The sequence below is a fragment of the Phascolarctos cinereus genome, unplaced genomic scaffold, assembly GCF_003287225.1.
Source record: "Phascolarctos cinereus isolate Bilbo 61053 unplaced genomic scaffold, phaCin_HiC Scaffold_2;HRSCAF=192, whole genome shotgun sequence".
NCBI lineage: Eukaryota > Metazoa > Chordata > Mammalia > Diprotodontia > Phascolarctidae > Phascolarctos > Phascolarctos cinereus.
The window spans coordinates 145,512,451-145,520,980 of NW_027555625.1; the positions used below are offsets into that span (position 1 = coordinate 145,512,451).

The 8,530-nt window shown below is 41.2% G+C and overlaps 1 protein-coding gene across 1 annotated transcript in view; it reads right to left on the reverse strand.

Annotated features, from left to right (window-relative positions):
- Positions 1-6,864, reverse strand: part of PNOC (prepronociceptin) — a 53,844-nt gene extending 46,980 nt beyond the window's left edge. Inside the window, exon 1 of the mRNA XM_020988627.2 lies at positions 6,637-6,864. The gene's annotated coding sequence lies outside the window, so the exon portion shown is untranslated. The remainder of the gene's footprint in view (positions 1-6,636) is intronic.
- Positions 6,865-8,530: the final 1,666 nt, after the last annotated feature.

An 8,530-nucleotide genomic window follows, 5' to 3' on the forward strand; every position in this document is an offset into this window, starting at 1 on the left:
TCTCTGATTTCTGTGCTGAGCACCCTCCTAATCTGGAATGTACTCCTGCTTCATTTTCTCCTCTGAAAACCTCTTGTTTCCTTCAAAACTCTACTCAGCTGATACCTTGCAGAGTGAAACCTTCCCCGATTCTCCCAGCTGCTACTGCCCTCCCCACCACCCTTTCATTTTACTTTATATTTATTTTGTGTGCATTTTATGATGTAAGCCACAGAGATGAATACACTTTTGACTTTGCATCCCAAGGGCCTTGGTCAGTGCCTGGCACACAGTAGGTGCTTAACAAATGTTTGTTGATTGAGTGATTGTTTGGTTCCAGAGGACAGAACTGGGAACAATTGAAAGTTATAAAAAAAAAGAAAGAAAGAAAGGAAAAGGAAAAGAAAAAAAAAGGAAGTGTACAATGTTAGGAAAAAACTTCCTAACAATTAAAGCTAATTGGAAGTGCAATGAGTTGCCTCAGTAGGTGGTAGATTCACCCACAGTGAAGGTCTTCAAGAAAATTCTAGAGAAGCATTTTTCAGGTATGCTGTAGAAAGGGTATTTTATTCAGGTATGAGTTGGGTTAGATAGCTGCTGGAGTCCCTTCCAGCTCTGAAGCTCTGTGATAGCTAAGTGACCTTGGACAAGTTCTTTCCCTTCCTGAACCTTACTCCATTTCTTCATCTATAAAAATGAGAGGGTATTTCTTGATAATCTTAGATTCTTCTCCATCTGAAAGGATTCTTTCTCTGCCCAGAAGGAAAACTCAGTTACTTTACCAGAAAGGCCTGGGTAACGGTGGGGTGGCCCTAAAGTGGTTCCATTTCCTAGATCTGATGAAGGCAGGAGCCCTGTTGTGAACTAAAAATAACTAGATAACCAGGAATAACTTGAAAATTGAAAAGTAAATGTTGTGAGGAGGTTGTGGTTAAGGATTTGAGAACTCCAAAGAAATCACCTAACTGTTTAGTCAATCTTGCTCCCCTTGGGGGCTGGTATTTAAGGAAACCAAGGACAACATTTCTTGTTAAGTGATGACACAAGTAGTGGAGATCCAAGAGGATCCATTTTGCCAAGATTTCCCTACAATTTAAGCCAGGTCTCTGTAGCAAATGATTTACATTGTCCTCAGCTGTGTGTCTCCTTAGGAGCAAAAGGGACCCACCTCAATTCAACAAACATGTATTGAATCCATGCTGCCTTCAAGCCCTACTAACTGCTGAAGTGCTAAAGAATCAAAGGTGAATGAGACAAGGGCCCAGCCTGATTATCAGCTCCTTTTCAGGTGTCCTCTCTCCCTCCTTAGAGTGTTGGCTCCTGGAGGGCAGGGATTGTCTATCTTTCTGCTTGTATTTGTATCTCCAATGTTTGGCATAACTGGCACAAAATAAGAGCCTAATAAAATTCTTGTTGACTTTGATTTGACCTAGTTAAAAGTTAAAACCTAGTAAGGTAATGACAAGAGATTGTAAACTCCCTGAGGGCAGGGACTGTCTTTTGTCCCATTTTGTATTCCCACCACTTGGCACACTGGTACATAGTAGGTTTTTAATTAATGTTTACTGAATCAATAAGTGCTCTAAGAAAACAGGCTTTTTAAGGTTTACAAAGCACTTTATAAATATCATCTTCTTTGATCCTCACAGCAACCCTGAGAAGTAGATGCTATTATCATCCCCATTTTATAGGTGAAGAAACTGAGGCAGACAGACAGAGGTTAAGAAACTTTCCTAGGGTCACACAGCTGGTAAATGTCTGAGGCTGGATTTGAACTGAGGTCTTGTTGACTGCAACTGAACACTTTATCCACTGTGCCACCTATAAGTGCAAAGGCCATAAGAGAGAGAAATAGGGAAATCTGGGAATATATCCTGAAGGAGGGCGCACTTGCTTTTACAGAGCCCAGTGAGTTGAGGAAGAGAAACTTCCTAAGGAAGAGGAGAGGAAAACTGAATGATAAAGCATAGCTGCAGTGAGGTCTGCCACCCTAGAAACAGCATGTTTATTCATACCTTCATACTTGTCATCGTGATGTCTAGGCTACCTTAAAAGTCACTTACTTCTCCCATTTATCTACATCCTGCTCTATTAAATGAAAGTATATATATGAATCATATTGTAAGCCTAAAAATGCCAAATCGGTTGTTCAGTCACGTCTCATTCTTTGTCATTCCATTTGTTGTTTTTGGTAGTGGGTTTGTTTGGTTTTTTTGGTAAAGATACTGGCATAGTTTGCCATTTCCTTCTCTAGCTCATTTTACAGATGAAGAACTGGGGCAAGCAGTGTTAAGTAACTTGCCCAGGGTAGCACAGCTAATAAGTGTCTTTTGCCAGATTTGAACTCAGGAAGATGAGTCTTCCTGACTCCAGGCTCAGCACTCTATCCGTTGCACCACCTAGCGGCCCCCAAGTGCCAATTGTGTGTCAGCCATAATTTTTATTATTATTGTCACCTGCTATGTATCACGCACTGTACTAAATGCTTTGCAAATATGATCTCATTTTATCCTCACAAGAACCCGTGGAAGTAGCTACTATTATTATCCTATTATTTTATATTATATATTATTATACTATTATTAATATAAATTATTAAAATTTATAATTGAGGAAACTGAGGCAGATAGCAGTTAAATGTCTTGGCCCAGTAAGTGTGCGAGGTTGGATTTGAATTTAGATCTTTCTGACTCTAGATCCAGGACTCTTATCTCTTGCCTTGTAACAATCATTTACTAAGCTTCTACTATGTGCCAGGCACATGGTATACAAAGAGTTTCACTCTTCCATTCCCTCAAGGCACATACATTCTAGTGGGGGAGACAGCATGTAATGAATAAGAATATATAGAATACATATAAAATGAATGCAAAGTAGTTTTGAGAGGGAGGGCAAAAGCAACTGGTGGGAGGAGGGGAGTCAGGAAGGGTTTCTTGTAGAAGCTGGTAATTCTCCCCAGATGCTAGTGCCTTCTCCTCTAAGGCTACTTTCCATCTACTCTATATATCTTATATATACCAATTTAATATACAAAATAGTTTTCCCATCAGGATGTAAAATCTCTCACTTAAAGGCAAGAACTCTGTCTTTTTCTGTCTCGTCCTCCCTACACCCACACCGTTGAACACGTGGAAGGGTTTTTGCTTAATAAATACTTATAAATGCTTCCTGTTCATTGATTGCTTGATTAAAGCATGGGCTCTTAACCCTTTTTTTTCTATCAAGTACCTCCTTTGACAGCCTGGAGAAGCCTTTGGACCATTTATCAGAATAACGTTTTTAAATACATAAAATGAAGTACATAGGATTACAAAGAAAAACAATTACATTGAAATATGGTTAGCAAAATATTTTAAGACACACAAATTCATGACCCCAGGTTAAGAAGCCCTGGAAGGCAAACCAGGGATTCCACACCCATCCTTCGCTCAATGAAGGTCCCACCTCTTCCAGGAAGCCTCCTCGTACAGCAGTCATACTGATCTCTTGCTGCTCTGAACATCGAGAGGGCAATTTGTTACTCGAGCCAAGAGCAGCCCTTTGACCAAAATAGACAAATGAATTTGTTCGTGAGGACTAATACTATTAGGGGGCCAAGGACAAACGGTGAATCACTAGGTTTAGAGACCTACAGGACTCCGGTCTAGAGCCCCAACCCCCCCCCCCCAAGCACATAGCCTCCCCTGAGGACTCTGCTTAGGCCACTTCTCTTTAGCAGGTACCCCCATTTGAAATCCCTAGCCCAAGGCTTGTGGCTGTCCACTCCTCCCAACTCCACGCCCTGTCCCTCCGACCCTACCCTGCAGAGCTCCTCCCTATACGGTCAGGCTCTGCTGCCTTCCAGGTGCTAATTAGCTAATCTGATAAACTCATTGTACTGATGTGGTAATGGAAGATTAGAAGCGCTCATTTAGGGACTTCTCTATCTCTAATTCCTAGGCATTCTACCCACAGAAATTATAAAAAGGGCCTCTAGGAGGCAGCTAATTGTTTTATTTCCATTGTATTGTATGAATTGACATAAATAAAATAATAAAAATATTCAAAAGATGCAGATGAGGTTGGTGGGAAAATCCCCCACATCAATCAAAATAAAAAGAATTGTATAAAATGTAATCCAACCTCATCCAAAATTATGTTCAAAGAGTACATATATATTAATTTTCTTTCTTACTGTGAACTTCATAATATAAAAATATAAGAAGCTGTGAATTTGTTACACAATTTAAAAAAGATACTGTATACAGTATACATATAGTTTATAATTTTCTCATATATATTTATATAATATAGTTTCTTCATATATGTATATTAAATATCTATATACTTATCTATTTCTACGAATATCACAACATATGGCCCCTATCTGTTCAAAAGTTGCCTAATCCCTACCCTAAATCAAATCAGGTGTCTGTACTATATAACTTAACCCTTAATTATGTATTGGTGCTCTACACCAATGCAACTTGACTCAGATGGCTTATAGTCAGGAAAGCCTGGATTTCAATGCTGACACTTACAGCTGTGTGTTCCTGGGCAACTCATTTAACTTCCATGGACCTTAGTCAACTCCCAAGGATTTATGTACCAAATAATAGAAGGATTGTTATCTGGTGGAGAGTTTCCACACCAGGAGTTTCCCATGCTGATCCCGCAAAATTTTTCAGGTAGTTTCTTGTACAATTGTAAAATTTCCTCTTATGTTAGTGCTGTCTTCCCAACTAGATTGTAAGCTCCTGGAGGACAAGGGCCAACGATTCATATTTCTCTTATATCCTCACCATGAGTTGGGTGAATAGCAGTCACTCATAGACACTTGATTGATTGAATGTACAATAGCTGCCAGGCAGCTTCCAGCATAAGATACAGAGACCAGGGTTTTGAGATTAATCTTGCAATTACTCCCCTCAGTGACAATGCAAATTTGCCTGCATTTTCGAAATCCCTGAGTGCCTTCAGCTTAGTTGATAATTTAAGGTCTGACAGCCCATTCAGCTCTGAAAAAAAAATAGTTACTGGAAATGATTGTGGCATTGTCCCACAGTGCCCCCCACAGGCAGCAGATAAAATAGCCCCTGTCCTTTTGAGTAACTTGGGTAGCTCTCTTACTACAACCAGGCTCTGCTTAGCTCAGGGGGTTAAGTGACCTCTGCTCACTTTCATTAAATGGTCCTAGACCTAAAAGGAAGAAGGCTGAGATGCTTCACGTCCCTGGCTCTTTTGTAAGTGGTATTTCCTGCGACACTTTTGCAAGGGAATGAGACATGCATGGGCACCCATAGACAGCTGGAAAGAATAGGACTCTGAGATTTTGATGGGAAACAAAGCACACATATGTACATACATACATACACACATATGTACATATAAGTACATACATAGATCTGTAGGGGTGTTGTATGTACTGGCAGCTTTCTCTGGTTTAGGCAGTCTTACCAATGAATGCTGAGCAAAAGCACATCTTTTGTTAATCTTCAGGACAATTTTATTGGTTATAATTGGACCAATTATGTACTCCCAGAATAAAGCAAACACAGATGTTTAAGCCTAGCATCAGGATATTCAAGCTCAAGGTGAATTGCTTTAAATAGTACATTTCCCCAAATCATCCTGACTCCCCCCCCAAAAAAACAATTCCCATCTGGGAATACGTATATGATGTAAGCTTGATAGCATATACCCATATACGAGACAAGCTTTGGGTAGAGACACTGGGTGAAGATTAAGAAGGGAGGGTGAAGAAGAGATAGTCAGAGAGTAAGAAGAAATGGAGTGAGGGGCAAGAAAAGGGAAGAGGGTTCAGATGTCATACTTTCTTGAAAGTAGTATTATCTTGAAGAGAGAAAAATTAGAGACAAGGAAAGGTAAAAGAAGGAAAAAAAACACTGCAAAATGACTCAGGGAATACTAAGGCAAGGTCATCCCTTCAAACATTCCTTGTGGGAGGCAGGCATGCTAGCAGCTGGACTCAACGATTTTCAGATGGAGTACAACTCCCTTGCCCTGTGCCCTTCACAACCCCTCTCCCATAATTAACACTTCTGGCTGGGAAACACTCTTTTCCATAAGTGAACAAAAAGTGGTCCCTTAGGATTCAAAACTCAAGTTAAAAGCTTGGTAAAAATTAGCAGCAGTACAAAATAAAGGAGTGAAAGAAGCAACCACAGAAAGGACGATATTTATAAGGAAAGAGAGAATCTAATTTAATATCATGGAAGAGCTGATCCAGAAGGTAAGCCCGAACACACCCCCTTATCCCTGATCTTCCCTCTGCCCTGTAGTATCTCGAAGCAGGTTAGGATTTCAAGGGAAACCGACATGGGGAAAGGAAACTTTTCCTCAGCCCATCAACCACCCTCATTTCCCAGGAAAAAGCTGGACCATCCTCTATCCAGAACAGAGCTTTCCCTTGGGATGAAAAACTCAAATCCAAATCCAGACATTTACAATAAGACGATTGGGAATAGGGGATGGGGGTGGAGAGAAGGCATATTCTCCTAAGGACAAAGCAAAGTCCCAAACCCCAAAGAGCTCAAAGCATCCAGAGAAGAGAAAGATGCACGTCTAAGGAGAGAGGAGCTCCTTTCTAATGCTGAGCCTCTGGTCTGAGTGAGAAGCAGTTTGCCTCTTTGCTAAGGTTAGCATGCAGTTACCTACCTGAATGCTGTCAGTAGCTGGGTTCTCTCTGTTACGTGGCTCCGTTATGCTGTGTCTCTGTCACACTGATATATATATATCGTGAACACACAGGCACATGCACACACACACACACACACACACACACACACAGCCCTCCCCTTTCCAGCCCACCTCAATCACACCCGCGCGCACACACAGATACAGACACACACACACACATGCTGACCCCCTTAGCCAACTGACAAACAGAATCTACAATCCACTGATCCCCCCCCACTACCCACTTCTGCAATCAAACCTGTGACATCCCAACCTCTTAAATAGTCCATTTTCAAGCTTGCTTTACCAGAGCCCTGTTTAGTCAAGATTGCAACAGCTGCTTCTCTGCTTTATCTCTCTCTTCCAGAGGTGCTATAATAACTAAAGTTAAGCCCTGCCAAGTCAGTCACTGGCTGGACGGAAAATCCCCCTGGTGACAATGCAGACCCTGAGCCTGTGAGTCTCCTTGAGGCTATACGAACAGCCTCTTTGATTGGGAAATAAAGAGCAATAGAAGCCGGGCAGGACAAAGGCAGGTCTCGTTTTGAATTCCTTTTTCTCCTTGTTATTGCCATTTCCGGGCACTGAGGTGGACACATTAGAAGCGACGGGATCACATTGGGAAGACTTCCATGGCCCTATCACTAGACCAGTGTAAACTGGGTGGCTCTATCAGCCACTGTCTCTTTTGGGAGGGATGGGAAGTTTGAGAATCACCAGGGCTTCTATATTTCATGTACATATGCTTATGAAAAAGTTCACCAAGACCTCAGGGACTCAGGTCAGAAATGGGGGACTGGCTCAGTTAATTTTGTACTCTGCATCACCACCTGATGATAGCTGGTAGGCCCCAAAGCTACTGGACAGCCCCAGGGAGCTGTCCCTCACTCAGGGGACAGAAGGAAAGGGTGGAGATATCTTTAGGGGAAATCTTCAGATCCTCTCTCTGGATTACGAGAGTCCTGAAGTGTTGCTCATCTTTTTTCTCCTCTGTCCTAAGAATAAACATTTCCTGGCCACTTATAAATGTCAAGGAATGTTAGAACTCAGAATTAATAACTCAGATCAAATCCCTCATTTTACAGATGGGAAAAGTGAGGAACAAGTGAGTGGTCCAAGGTACTACAGCTCGTTAGTCACAGAACCAGGTGAGAAGCCAGGTCTTCTGACCCATGTTGCTTCCACACCACATTGGTCCCATAGTTAAATCACATGTGGCTAAATGTTCTTTCAAGACTGTACTCCCAATTATTCCCACAAGGCATGGCAAATAAATATTCTAGGCTTTGTAATTCTTTCAGTCAAGGAGCTAATCACTTACTCAGGTGGTACATGTTAACTTCCTGCCTCTTAGGGTCATGAGAAAGAAGCAAAGGAAAGCCAGTGGGTTTTGATTTTGATCAAGGTCTATAGCTGGCAAGACTCCTCTTTTTCTTTCATCAGCAGTACAAGGAAGTGCATTGGAAAAAGTATTATAAGAACTGCAAACAAAGGGAGTACCTATCAGTTGGGGAATGGCTAAATAAAATACAGTGGATATGAATGTAATGGAACATCATTATGACTTAAGAAATGAAGAAAAAAAAGGTTCAGGGAAACCTGGGAAGATTTGTATGAATTGATACAGAGTGTAGTGAGCAGAACCAGGGAAACAATTTATACAATAGCAACAACATTGTAAAGACGAACAACTTTGAAAAACTTAAAAACGATATCAATGCAGTGACCAATCACAATTCTCGAAGACCAGTGATGAAACATGTTACTTGCCTCCTGAAAGAGAGGCAATAGCTCCAGGATGCAGAACAAACCGTATATTTTTTGGCATGACCAATGCAAGAAATTGTTTTGTTTGGACACACATATTTGTCAA